The sequence below is a fragment of the Notothenia rossii genome (assembly GCF_949606895.1).
Source record: "Notothenia rossii genome assembly, chromosome: 8".
Taxonomy (NCBI): Eukaryota; Metazoa; Chordata; class Actinopteri; order Perciformes; family Nototheniidae; genus Notothenia; species Notothenia rossii.
In genome coordinates, this window is record NC_136906.1 from 92,501 (window position 1) to 107,451 (window position 14,951).

The 14,951-nt window shown below is 44.0% G+C and overlaps 1 protein-coding gene across 1 annotated transcript in view; it reads right to left on the reverse strand.

The window, feature by feature from the left end:
• scn4ab (sodium channel, voltage-gated, type IV, alpha, b) overlaps window positions 1–14,492 on the reverse strand; it is a 67,267-nt gene extending 52,775 nt beyond the window's left edge. The window contains exon 1 of the mRNA XM_079643294.1: window positions 14,333–14,492. The gene's annotated coding sequence lies outside the window, so the exon portion shown is untranslated. The remainder of the gene's footprint in view (window positions 1–14,332) is intronic.
• Between the last annotated feature and the right edge of the window lie 459 nt (window positions 14,493–14,951).

The following is a 14,951-nucleotide window of genomic DNA, read 5'->3' on the forward strand; positions in this document are numbered from 1 at the left end:
TTAGCTACCTAGCGCCACATGTTTTGATGTCTGTTTTTGTTTATAAAGTCTTGAGTTCGTATCACTGAGTGATAATGAGGGTACCCATCGTTTCTGTGTCATCTCACGATCAGATCAATGGGTTGGACGTGCAGAATGGATAAATAATAAGGTTTTATGAGTGAGTTTCAGTGCAGTAAATGTTAGTATTTTTTGCTCGTTGCTAATTCAGAGGCTCAGCTTTAGCATTGCGTTTTTTTGTTTTGAAAAATTAATAAAAAATGAGTTTCTTCCCGTTACATGGATATAAAACATTCATAGTTTATTAAATGAACATGCCCTCAGACACTGTTTCCTGCAAGATGTTGCAGGAGGGCCCCAGTAACTGTTAACTGATTTAAATGTGGAAACTGGGGTTATTCATTAGAATTTCGTATGACTTGACTTGTGACTTGTTTGACCTGAGCAATGACTTGACTTGCTTGACTCTCACCACAGTGACTTGGGACTCACACGCACGCACACACACACACACTGTCTCTGGTGTCGGTGGTGTTGCCAGAGTTGACCCCACCCCTGCGTTACCAGGGCAGCAGCACCTGTTGCCGGTCATCAGACTGAACCTCCAGTGTGTGTTACCATCACTACGTTGACCTGGCTCATTCCACACACACACACACACACACACACACACACACACACACACACACACACACACACACACACACACACACACACACACACACACACACACACACACACACACACACACACACACACACACACACACACACACACACACACACACACACACACACACACACACACACACACACACACTACATCTTTAACTTCTTCTTATCTCCTCTCCTCATTTCCACTCCTTATCTACTCCCCCCCTCTATGTGTCTCCTCTCCCTATCTCCTCCTCTCCTCTCCTTATCTCCTCTCCTCATCTCCTTTTCTTATCTCCTCTTTCTATCTCCTTATCTCCTCATCTCCTCTTCTCCTTATCTCCTCTCCTCTCCTCTAGTCTCCTCTCCTCCCCTCTAGTCTCCTCTCCTCCCATCTCCTATTTTTCAATCACCGGAAAGTATAAGTTGTCCGGAGATTCAAATTGTTTTCTATCCCTGGTTTCGAGTTTCACCTGGATCAGTCTCATCGCTCTGAGTTACTGGATCAGTCCCATCGCTCTGAGGTACTGGATCAGTCCCATGGCTCTGAGTTACTGGATCAGTCCCATGGCTCTGAGGTACTGGATCAGTCCCATGGCTCTGAGTTACTGGATCAGTCCCATGGCTCTGAAGTACTGGATCAGTCCCATCGCTCTCAGGTACTGGATCAGTCCCATCGCTCTGAGTTACTGGATCAGTCCCATGGCTCTGAGGTACTGGATCAGTCTCATCGCTCTGAGGTACTGGATCAGTCCCATCACTCTGAGGTACTGGATCAGTCCCATGGCTCTGAGGTACTGGATCAGTCCCATGGCTCTGAGGTACTGGATCAGTCCCATCGCTCTGACGTACTGTATCAGTCCCATGGCTCTGAGGTACTGGATCAGTCCCATCGCTCTGAGGTACTGGATCAGTCCCATGGTTCTGAGGTACTGGATCAGTCCCATGGCTCTGAGTTACTGGTACTGGATCAGTCCCATGGCTCTGAGGTACTGGATCAGTCCCATGGCTCTGAGGTAGTGGTACTGGATCAGTCCCATCGCTCTGAGGTACTGTATCAGTCCCATCGCTCTGAGGTACTGTATCAGTCCCATGGTTCTGAGGTACTGGATCAGTCCCATGGCTCTGAGTTACTGGTACTGGATCAGTCCCATGGCTCTGAGGTACTGGATCAGTCCCATGGCTCTGAGGTAGTGGTACTGGATCAGTCCCATGGCTCTGAGTTACTGCCAGAGATAGAACCAGCCAAAGACTTTGACCCTGGATGGGGTCCAGCTTCCTGTGGCCTGGATCCTCTGTAGGATGTTGATGCATCCTATTTTGGTCACATACACACATATACACACTCACACACACCACACCCACTCTTGAAGAACTTATCTGAGTGATACTCGCGTGTAGAGAAGTGATGAGATAACAGTTTACAGAGCACAGCAGGAGGTCAGAGAAATGGAGCAGATTAAGGCGAGACACCCCAGGTGAATAGGGTAATTTTTTTCACGTAAAGGTATCAGCTAGACATTTCTCCAGTTAATTACTTACAATAAGGCAATTGTTTTTGGTATTACAAGTTTTCTGAAATAGCAAATTTAAATATGGAAATTAACCATTATCTCATTAAATATGTGCATATTTTAACACATTTCAGGAATCAAAATCTGAACTTTGGATAAATCCAGGTTCAAAATTCTTGTTTCATTTTATAGTCTAGTATGTAAGGCTTTTACAGAAGGGGTATTGGATATCTCTTTTTATCACTCCATAAATCAGAAAATACTGTCAACAGCCAGGAAGTGTTTTAGCACACCACGTGACGCATCTGAACGAATCACGTTGTCAGTAATTGACACCAGCCAATGAGATTTCGTTTCTTGGTTTAAGACCCCTTTGTACTTTCACGATTGGTTGCTGATACAAAAGACCATATTTGGATCCGATGAGATTGTGCAGGAGAGACGGAGCTTTCAAACGATATCTCTGATGACATGGTGCACACAGCAGTCGCGGTACTTTATGTTACGTTAGAATGCTAATTTTTGGTGAATTTAGGAGAAATCTACTGACGCAAATCGACAAACTATAGTAAGATAAATACCTAAATGTGTATTTTGTACGTTTTCCAAAAGCCTGAAAGAAAACATGTTATAGAATCAGAATAGCACAACATCTCAAAATTGACCAGTGCTTGAAAAACGATGTTTTTGCCTGACGTGTCTCGCCTTAACTGTGTACAGACAGAGCACTGTCAGACCCTCACCCGTCACACCTGTCAGACCCTACCCCATCACACCTCTCAGACCCTCCCAATCACACCTGTCAGAACCTACCCCATCACACCTCTCAGACCCTCCCAATCACACCTGTCAGACCCTCCCCATCACACCTCTCAGACACTCCCAATCACACCTGTCAGACCCTCCCCCATCACACCTCTCAGACCCTCCCAATCACACCTGTCAGACCCTCCCCATCACACCTCTCAGACACTCCCAATCACACCTGTCAGACCCTCCCCCATCACACCTCTCAGACCCTCCCAATCACACCTGTCAGACCCTCCCGATCACACCTCTCAGAACCTCCCAATCACACCTGTCAGACCCTCCCCCATCACACCTCTCAGACACTTCCAATCACACCTGTCAGACCCTCACCCGTCACACCTCTCAGACCCTCCCAATCACACCTGTCAGACCCTCCCCCATCACACCTGTCAGACCCTCCCCCATCACACCTCTCAGACCCTCCCAATCACACCTGTCAGACCCTCACCCGTCACACCTCTCAGATCCTCACCCGTCACACCTGTCAGAACCTCCCTCAACACACCTGTCAGAACCTCCCCCAACACACCTGTCAGTGTTTTAAATGCTTCTGCAACAAAAAAAATAGCCCAATTTAGGATCAATAAAGTATATGTTATCTTTATCTGAGACCGACCACCCTGCACCTGATGGACGGGAACAGGTACACGAGATCCAGAGGAGCAGCCATGCTCTTCCCTGTCCAGCATTGCACCTTCAGATGATCCATACCCAGGATCCTTAGTACCATTCAATACCACCACACACCATTAGTAACCATCATACATCATTATTAACGGGAGGCGTGTGGTGCAGTGGGTTGTGCGTTGGTGTTGGGATCAGGGGGTCTCAGGTTCAAACCCGACTGCAGTCAACATGTCGTTGTGTCCCTGAGACACTTCACCCCAAATTGCTCCTGTGGGGATTGTCCACAGTATTGAGTATGTAAGTCGCTTTGGATAAAAGCGTCTAACATGTGACATGTAATTAACCATTATTAAACATAATATAGCATTGTTAACCATCAATGATTACAACATAACAGTGAACACACCATGAACAAGCACTAACCCTAACCTTGAACACACACTAACATGATACAACTTGAACACCCACCATGATCTCACACACACAGCAGTTAATTGTATTGAAACATCTGCACACATTTAATAACTACACACACTAGCTCATCCTGAGTACGAGCTAGTCCTTGTAGCCTCTAACACCTTCGATTCCGAATGGATCGAGACTTCTAAAAAGACGTTGTTTGAACTCTGTCCTGAAACCAAGCAGCGGTGTGTGGCCTTTAAAGGCAACCAGAAGGATGCAAATAATATCAAAAGCTGCTTAAAAGTGCTAAATGAATGCGGTGAAAACATCCCCCGTTTTGTCTCCCACTACCGGGATGAGCTGCCGCCTGTTACGTTTAACAACCTGGATGTGTCCAACCTGCTGAGCAAGATGGAGCGACTGCACAGCGAGGTTTGCGCATTGAGACACGTAGTGGAAGTCCAGGCAGATATCGGTGAGGACCTGCGTGCTGTGGCTGCGACCATGGACAGCAGAGTTGCTGCCGTAGAACGCCAGTTGGAGCCGAGTCATGGTGGAGGACTGGCTGTACCAAGTGACGCTGAAACTGCCTGTGGGAGCGCTCAGGGTGATGGCCAGGATGGTTTGGTGTCGGTGAAGGATGCGAGCCCCCCGGGCTCTTCTACTGATGTACATCCCAACTGTGTTGACCCGGTTGCTGCGTCAGGGACCGAGAGTGCCTGTGAGCCCTGGAGGAACTGCAGTAAATTCACAGGTATGGAGTCAAGTTGTGAAACAGGGCCGAGGTCGGAGGAATAGGGCCGAGGGCCAGTCTGCCTTATCTAAACAGCTTGTTGGGAAACCTGAACGGAGGATGCCTAAGCCTATTGTTGGCACTGCTGCACAAGGGAATATAAAAGTGATCCGTACGAAGTTGGTGAGTGTTTTTGCTACCAAATTCTCACCAGACCTTGATGCTGAGACACTGTCCGAATATCTAACTGAACAACTCGGCCGTGATGTTAACTGTCACCGTATTGACACAGCGAGCAACAGATATAGCTCGTTTAAAGTGTGTGCTGAGTGCAATGAAGTTGCGGAGATGTTTAACCCAGAACTCTGGCCTGAAGGCTCAGTTGTGAGGCGATACTATGAACCACGTAAAGCGGAGGTGATAGGGGCTGGAAGAGCTAGACCTTTTGCTGATGCGAGGGTACTGAACGGGGCTACGGCTGAGCTGCTTAGCTAAACGTTATGCGGGTTGGATCATTTAACTGTCGCGGGCTGCGCCTGGGCAACAGCGCTGCTGATAGGATCCGACGTGTAGTGGTGGACAACTTGCTACAAAAATGTGACATTTTATGCTCGCAAGAAACTTTCTTACCAAAACAGGACTTGGGAAAGTTGAGCTCTCTTAATGAACATTTCCACGGGGCTGGTGAGTCCACCACGGACCTATCTGTGGGAATAGTGAGAGGAAGGATAGCAGGGAGCGGGGCTATCCTGTGGAACAAAAAGCTGGACGCTGTCATTAATGTCATCAAGCTTGAAGTTGACTGGTGTGTTGCTGTACAGATCAAAATGAATAACAAGGAGTTTAGCATTCTCAATGTAGAAACACCATATGAGTCACAGCATAATGAAGAGGAACACCTGAACAGACTTGCTTTTATACATTCTGTTATTGTTGATAATCATTCTACCAGTGTTCATGGAGTGGGGGATATGAATGCGGACATATCAGACAAAAGGTCCTTGTTTGCTAAGCATCTGCTACAGTTCTGTGAAGATAACAATCTTATATTATCAAGCCGAATATTTCTGCCTACAGATAGCTACTCGTATAAAAGCGAGGCCTGGCACACAACTTCATGGCTTGACCATTGCATAAGCACTGCTAATGCCCATGACATTGTAAGATCAATTGAGATTGTGTATGAGGCATCAATGTCAGATCACATTCCTTTTGTAATGTCACTAGATTGTGATAGTCTCCTTGAGATGTCTCAGGAGGTTACAAATGCCTGTACCACTAAAGTGGATTGGTCCAAGCTCATAACATGAGGATAGGCTATTGTACTATGGGAGAACTGATGTCCTGTTGAGTGATGTATATCCACCCAAAGTGGCAACTCTGTGTGTTGATGTGGGTTGTAATGAAAGCTCTGACCGTGAAGACCTCTGTAACATGTATGATTGTATTGTGGGAGCTGTATGGGAGGCCAGTAGACCATGCTATACCTACTCTGGGAAGAGACACAACGTCAAGCCAGGGTGGAATAAACATGTGGCTGATCAACATGCTGAAGCTAAGAATGCTTTTGGGGCCTGGGTCCGGGCAGGAAAGCCCAGAGAGGGGCCTGTCCTGGATCTCAAAAAGCGTACATAGGCTAGATATAAATATGCAGTTTGTTATGTCACAAACATACAGAAACATTGAGAGCGGATTCTATGGCTGAAAAGCTCCTTCATAATGATGTGACGGGCTTCTGGAAGGAGGTGAGAGCTCTGAACAGGGCCAGCACGTCGTTACCATGTACCATAGAGGGAGTCTCTGGAGCCGATAACATAGCTGAGTTGTGGAGGCAACATTACTCTACTATACTTAACTGTGTTAAAAGTGACCCCTATAAAGTTGGTAATGTTGTGAAAAGTGACACAGTGGGAATCACAGCTAAAGAGGTTTATCGAGCAATTGCACAGCTAGCTGATGACAAAGCATGTGGCTCTGACCGAATCACTGCTGAGCACCTTAAACTGGCAAGCCCGAAGGTTGCAGTTCTTCTTGCCATTTGTTTTACCGGCCTCATGACTCATGGTGTGTTGCCAGACTCCATGTTGACTGTTACCTTGGTGCCTGTCATTAAGGACAAAGCGGGCAAGGTAGGGAGCTTGGATAACTATAGACCAATTGCTCTAGCCAGTGTTTTATCCAAAGTCCTGGAATAATTTTGTTGGATAGACTATGTTCTTATTTATGTACCTCAGATAACCAGTTTGGCTTCAAGGCTAAGCATGGCACTGAGCTATGCATCTATGCTTTGAAGGAAATGGTGGAAACATATAGGAGACAGAGTTCCACTGTTCTGATTGGTTTCATTGATGCCTCTAAGGCTTTTGACCGAGTTAACCATCAGAAACTGTTTTTAAAATTGAGACAAAGGGGTGTGCCCAACAGTATAATTACGATCCTGGCTTATTGGTATGCCAACCAGAGCATGCGGATAAAATGGGGGAATGCAGTCTCGGCGCCATTTGGTGTTAGAAATGGAGTCCGCCAGGGGGGGCTCCTCTCACCATACCTTTTTAATATCTATATGAATGATCTATCAGATGATTTAAGTGTCTGTAAAACAGGGTGTGTGATTGGTAATGTGATTGTAAACCATCTTATGTATGCTGATGATCTGGCAATTGTTTCTCCTAGCAGTGCTGGTTTTCAACAGTTGTTAAATGTTTGTTCTGATTACAGAGTCAAATTTGATGTTAAATACAATGCTAAGAAGAGCGCTGTAATGATCTGCAAAGCAAAAGGGGGTAAGAACCTTTGTTTTCCAACATTCTGTTTGTCAGGACAGGTGCTGTCTGTCTGCTGTAACACTAAGTATCTGGGACACATCATCACAGATGAAATGGCTGATGATGATGACATGTATAGACAGCGGCGTGTCTTATATATGCAAGCCAACATGTTGGCTAGAGAATTCTCTTGGTGTTCAGAAAAGGTTAAGGTGAACCTCTTTAGAGCTTATTGCACTCCTCTATACACTGCCCCCTTGTGGCTCAAGTTTAAGAAGACGAGCCTCCGGAAGCTCCAGGTTGCTCATAATGACTGTTTGCGTATACTGCTTAGAAAACCCAGGTGGTGCAGTGCAAGTGAAATGCTCTGTAATGCACGAGTCAACACGTCCCATGCTCTCTTGAGAAATCTGATGGACAAATTCATCTGTCGATTGAATGCTTCTCATAACTCTATCATTATGCTGCTTTCAAATCCGTGTCTCAGTGCTGTACGATACCAGTCACCTCTGTGGAAACATTGGTATGACTGCCTTTTTTCATTTTAATTTTTGAGTGTTCTATGTCTTTTAATAATGGACCAAGATTCTCTTTAAATAAAGCTGATGAGGATCCTATAGATAGGATAATACAGACCAACTGTACGCACATACAACATATTCAACAAATCAAATACATGATATAAAACACACTTACACACACATAACTTATGTTATAACATATATATGTATCTATATATCTATATAGATACATACATACATATACATTGTGTGTGTATGTATATATATATATATATATATATACACACACAAACAGACTACAGACAAATGTATAATGATAGGAAACAAGTCTTACTGAGATCAGCAGCTGCTGGTCTGTCCCCTGCTTCAAACTGAAGGTGTGTGTGTGTGTGTGTGTGTGTGTGTGTGTGTGTGTGTGTGTGTGTTTGTGTGTGTGAATGAGTGTGTGTCCATCACTTACATGTGGTGCAGCCTCTTGTATTTCTGATAAGAGGCGCCACACTGACTCTCAAACAAACTGACACAAACACACACACACACACACACACACACCTCTGTCTACATGCGCTGCTCACACGTTTCCCCACTTCCTGTTCCTGCTGTGGCCAGTCTCTATGCTAAGCTAACTATTTAGCCCCGATGCCAACTGCATTCCTCTTTTGCTCAGACAGGTGTCTCACACACACACACACACACACACACACACACACACACACACACACACACACACACACACACACACACACACACACACACACACACACACACACACACACACACACACACACACACACACACACACACACACACACACACACACACACACACACACACACACACACACACACACAGCTGTTATCAGTGTTTCTCATTCCAGCAGAGTGTGATGTTGTGTCACACTGATAGAGAAGAGTATTCCTCCTTTCAATGTACACACCATATGTGTGTGTGTGTGTGTGTGTGTGTGTGTGTGTGTGTGTGTGTGTGTGTGTGTGCAACTGTAGACTCCTGAATGTTGTTGGACGCCAGCAGCAACGTCAGGCATTTCCTCTCTCTGTCAGCTCTCTACGCTAAAATAAAATGATGTGTGTGTTACGCTCTCTGATTAAAACAGAAACTCAGTGACACTTTAGTTGAGAAGTTTCTCAGTAGACACAAACTCTAGCTCCAGTAAGACCTGCTGCCAGAAACATACAAACGGATATCTGTGTGTGTGTGTGTGTGTGTGTGTGTGTGTGTGTGTGTGTGTGTGTGTGTGTGTGTGTGTGTGTGTGTGTGTGTGTGTGTGTGTGTAATGCTCTGCTTTTATTTCTCCTGAACATGAAGCGACAGCAAACATATCTTGTGTTGCTCGGCCGTCCTGTGACTACATAAACCGCTCGGCCAACTGAAGCAGAGTTCTTCTTGTTCCTCCTGTGTGTGTGTTAGTGAGTGTGAGTGTGAGTGTGAGTGTGAGTGTGAGTGTGTGTGTGTGTGTGTGTGTGTGTGTGCATGGCTGTGTCTTTAGTTGTAAGCACAGTGGCGATCTGTTGTTATTAGCATCTGGTTAGCTAGCTATGCTAACGAATTTAAAGAGCTTTTCTACAACCAGGTGGAAGAGAGCTCTCTCCTGAGAGGCTCAAATAACCTCAGCTCAGTGAGGTTAAGGCACACCTTGATATGATCATTATAGTTGCCCTTGCCTGGTTCAGGTCCTACCTGACAGACCGTAGCTTCTCAGTGCAGCTAGGTGGTGCCTTCTCCTCTGCCAAAGGCCCTCTTACCATTGGGGTTCCCCAAAGCTCGATTCTGGGCCCCATTCTTTTTCTACTGTACATACTGCCCCTAGGTTCAATTCTCACTAAACACAATATTCCCTTCCACTGCTACGCCGACGATGTACAGATCTATCTGCCTCTCAAAGCACATGTCAAACACTCACTACAGCAGTTGATGGACTGCTTGATAGAGATCAAATCCTGGCTGAGCCGAAACTTCCTCACCCTCAATGAGAGCAAGACAGAGGTCATCTTTTTTGGACCCCAACCAACAGTCTCCCCGGTTGATATTCTGGGCTACCTCAATAAAAATATCCTCCCCTCTGTCATGAACCTTGGAGTGACCTTCAACAGCGCCTTTAAATTTGATAAGCAGGTCAGGAGTGTAGTCAAAACCTGCTTTTTTTAAACATGTTTTTATCTTTTAAAGACTTAGAAAGGGTTATTAACGCCTTTGTTACCTCAAGACTGGATTACTGGAACGCTCTGTACGTGGGTATGGACCAGGCCTCAATCAGACGCCTGCAGCTAGAGCAGAACGCAGCTGCACATCTTCTGACTGGCCACAAAAGCGTGACCACATCACCCCAACTCTGGCCTCACTGCACTGGCTTCCAGTTCGGTTCAGAATTGATTTTAAAATCCTTTTATCTGTTTTCAAAGCCCTAAATGGGCTGGCTCCGGCCTATATAGCTGAACTGCTCCAGTGCTACACCCCAGAGCCTTAAGGTCTGCTGACCAGCTGCTGCTGGTAGCGCCCAAGACCAGGCTCAAAACCCGAGGGCACCGAGCCTTCGCAGCAGCTGGCCCTATAGGCTCTGGAACACTCTGTCCCTCCCTGTGAGGTCGGCCCAGACCCTAGGGGTTTTTAAATCTACTCTTAAAAACACACTTCTTCTCTCTGGCCTTTTAGTCAGAGCAGTGCACGACTCCTGACTTTTCCCTGTGTTTTTTATATATTTGTTTTATTTATTTTTTTCTTTTATTGTGATTGTAGTATTTATTACATGTACAGCACTTTGGCCCGACCACAAATCGCTTTGCAAATAAACTTTGATTTGATAGTTATTAATGAGATATTAGAGACTACATGAAAAACAGGTATAAAATACTATATGACAGTAACACAACATTTGTTAAAAATAACAAGAATAGAGTTTAAAAGAAGAGTGATTTGTAAAATATCCAAAAAGAAAAATATGCTTACAGTTCTGTTTCATCTGGGTGTTGAGAGATGTACCCATAGATCTCCTCATGTTGCTCTCAAAGGGCACCAGATTGATGCTTTTAACTTCAATATTTAAAAACAAATCTTCCCAGGTGATGTCTCCCCCCCCCACACTTAAATCAGGAAACTAAATACATTTGCACACATCTTGTGTCCATATCTTTCTGTTTTGGTGGTCATGCTACACCGTGCACGTGGTGCATGCGCGACTCATGGTAAGATATGTGGATTAGGAGGTTGCTTGTTCTTTGCACGGCATGAAAGAAAGGCCAAATGAATGGGCTGTGATTTTATTTTTTTAAGCAGAGGTTGAGTTCAATAATTTGTACGGCCCTCGGAGGATGTTGTAAAAATTGAAAGGAAAAAGGGTTCCCCACCCCTGCTGTAAATAATAATAAAAACCCTTGATTTATAACTTAACATCTCTGTCTCCTATTGATCTGAGTATATTATAAAGAACAGCCAGTTAATAATTGAAGCATTGTAGCAGAGGCCTTTGTCAGATGGTATACTGCGCTGTTTTTTTCTGCTTCGAATAGGTCTCTTTTTTCACCATACCTGTGTTTGCATCACTGAGATTAACATTGATTCTGATTTCTCTAACCTTCCTCACAACAGCTGGTGCTCTAAATGTGACTTCAGTTATTTTGTTGTTGGTTTGTTTAACTGCTCTTCCTTTGGTCTTTGCTTCCTTGATTCCTTGGTTCCTTGGTTCCTTTGCTCCTTGCTTTCTGAGTTAAATGAGGTTTATCTGGGACCATGTCACCGTTGCCCCCTCAAACATACCGGTGGTAATAAAAATGAAACCAGCTGGGATTGTAAATCATGTCCGTTAACCCTTTACACCCTGAACACCTGCTGGAACATGAGGACAGACATACGTGTGTGTGTGTGTGTGTGTGTGTGTGTGTGTGTGTGTGCGTGTGTGCGTGTGTGTGTGTGAATGAATGAAATCCAGTTCAGTGGTGCACCGTCACAGCTATATTTCAGTTTCATACACTCTGTCTATCTTTAATATTTTAAAAAGTTTAATGAACGCTGGTTATGATCAGCTGATATGCACACTATCAGTTTAACCTCTTAAGCCCCGAGTCTGTTTTTCAGGTTTCAGGCTCGAAAATGCCACTAACACAACAAAGACTATATCGTCACCTCTAGAAGGGGTAAATTAATAATATTTTATCTCAAAGCAAGGTTACATCTGTGAGTTGAATGTAGAAGTGTCAGAATCAATATAGATGTTTTTATTTTAAAGTAAATTCAGATGGAACATAGTAAAAACATGTAAATTCTAATGTCCGCCTAAAAAGAACCCATTACTTATAGTGAAAACCACCCTTGAATGATGGATTAGTAGACTAAAAGCTTTAGGAATCCAAACGATAACATATAATAAGTACCCTGTATCAAGATTGATGCAAAACAAGTGAAATTTGACCTTTTTAGAGAGATTTAGACAAATAAAGTCCAGGCGGACTCACCTCTGGGTAATTTGGGAACCATCGGTTCCATTTGACCTTTTTCACTGTAAAAATCATTTTATTACTTTGAATTATCACTATAGGTATTCATTCCATCCAAATACAACTGTTGTGAAAAAAACCAACAAAAAAAAACATAGTGAGCCTCTGGATTAGCCCCGAGCGAAAAATGCTAACCTATTACTGCACCTAAAATCCCTCCTAGCTCCCTTATTACTTATCCTAGCAGCACATCCAACACATCGTTTATGATCGTAAAGACACAGAATCTAACGGTGCCCACCTCAACACTGAAAGATACAAACTCGCGACGTTACCAACAAAAACGTAAATCAAAACAAGTGGCGCTAGGTAGCTACACAACGCTAACATGGCTTACCTTTGTCTCTGTCTGGTCTAAACTGGTCTTCAATGGCATTCAAACGATAACAACGATGATGTAGTTAATCCATAGGTTAATATCCAATGTGGCTATGTCCCCTTTGAAATGTTCTGATAATCCATAAGCAATAAAACTGCAATTCCGTTATCTGCTGTCCGCTCTGTGCTCCGTGCGCTCCGGGTCCTGCAATTCCTGCTTCCTTACGGTAGTAAACAATAAGTAAAGTCTGCTGCGTAAAGTGCTTACGCCGGCTGGCATTCTTCATACTTTACGCAGGACCATATATCTGGAACCCATTGGTCGATTTGGGTGATTTACACCTTTTTCTTAACCAAAATGTCCAATAGAATCGAGGGGCAGTTCCCAAATCCACATAAACATTACCATAGAACCATATAATAGAGAAGCAAACAAAGCACATCTGAAAGTACAAGCCTGGACGGCAACACTTTATACCCAGTATATTGCCATAAATATGATGGATTATCAGTAAAAATGTATACGTGACACAAACACATTCGATTAACCTTGAGCGGCGTTTTTATTCCGTTGAACACAACTTTTGATCACAAATCAAAAAAGGTCAGAAGTAATTATTGTAATATTTTTAAACCGGATGTTGTTTACTTTCTCTTTTCTGGCTGATAGCTCCGCAATTCGGGGTCCTACAGTGATGACATTACATGTGTGGAATCTGTGGAGTCTCAGCTTTAATCAGATATCTTGTTTGTGCAGTGACGATAAGTAATAAGTGCATTGCTACCGTGAGTGCTGTGCAAAAGCCCGTTAGCATTAGTTAGCATTTTTTCGCTCCATGCTAATTCAAAGGCTTGGTATTACTCTTAGGTTTCTTTTAGCTAAAAATGGTTCATATTGTTCGTTAGCTGAGTTTCTTATCGTTAAAAGGGTATGGAACATTAATAGTTTCATAAATGTTAAGAAGCCCTGAGACATAGTCTCGTAAAAAAAACGGTGGGAGGGGTCCACTGGGGGGACCCTCGGGCTTAACAGCACTGCAGCAGGACACACGCAACACACACACACACACACACACACACACACACACACACACACACACACACACACACACACACACACACACACACACACACACACACACACACACACACACACACACACACACACACACACACACACACACACACACACACACACACACACACACACACACACACACACACACACACACACACACACACACACACACACACACACACACACACACACACACACACACACACACACACACACACACACAGTATAGTGTTGACTTAAATGCTACATTAATACTATGTTATTTACATATATATAAATATACATAAATAATTATAAAACATGTGATTAGAAATGTTTTGTTAAAATATAGAATCTACACACATAGAAACGACGGCTTTTACTGCCCCCCCCTCCCCCCCCCACACACACAGTTCAGTCTTACCTGCTTATTCAAAAATAAATCCAGTTAACATCACTGTTCTGTGTCTCTGTGTCTCTGTCTGTCTGTCTGTCTGTCTGTCTGTCTGTCTGTCCGTCTGTCTCTATCTAAATTCTCGTCTCTTTTGGCCTCGCCTTGCTTCTCCTCTCTGACTGAAACTTGAGAGGTCAGGTAGTGTGTCATCAGACACGCACCCACATGCACGCGCACACACACAAACACATTGCTATTATGAAAATCTTTGAAGCCCATACACGTAAACCGATTTTGATAGCAGAATTCTATTTCTTAATTTATAAATTCTTAATACACATTTTGTCTCATTTGGACATTACAGAGGTTGGTAAAACTTGATAACAGAACTCTGCTGAGCAAACAAAATACTGTTGCTAAGGAGGATCAATGGATAGAACGCAAGAGGTTAAAAGATTGAGACGTTGGAGAAATCACCAGAAAAAGACAGACAGGAAGTAAACACTAGAAGGAACAGCATAACATGGTTAGGGTTATTTATCAATCGTAGTGGAGTTTAAAATGTGAATATCTGGCACTACGAGGTGGGCATCCATATAGGACCTGGTTTGGGTGATAGCTTAGGCCCCGGCCTATATGTGTGTGACAT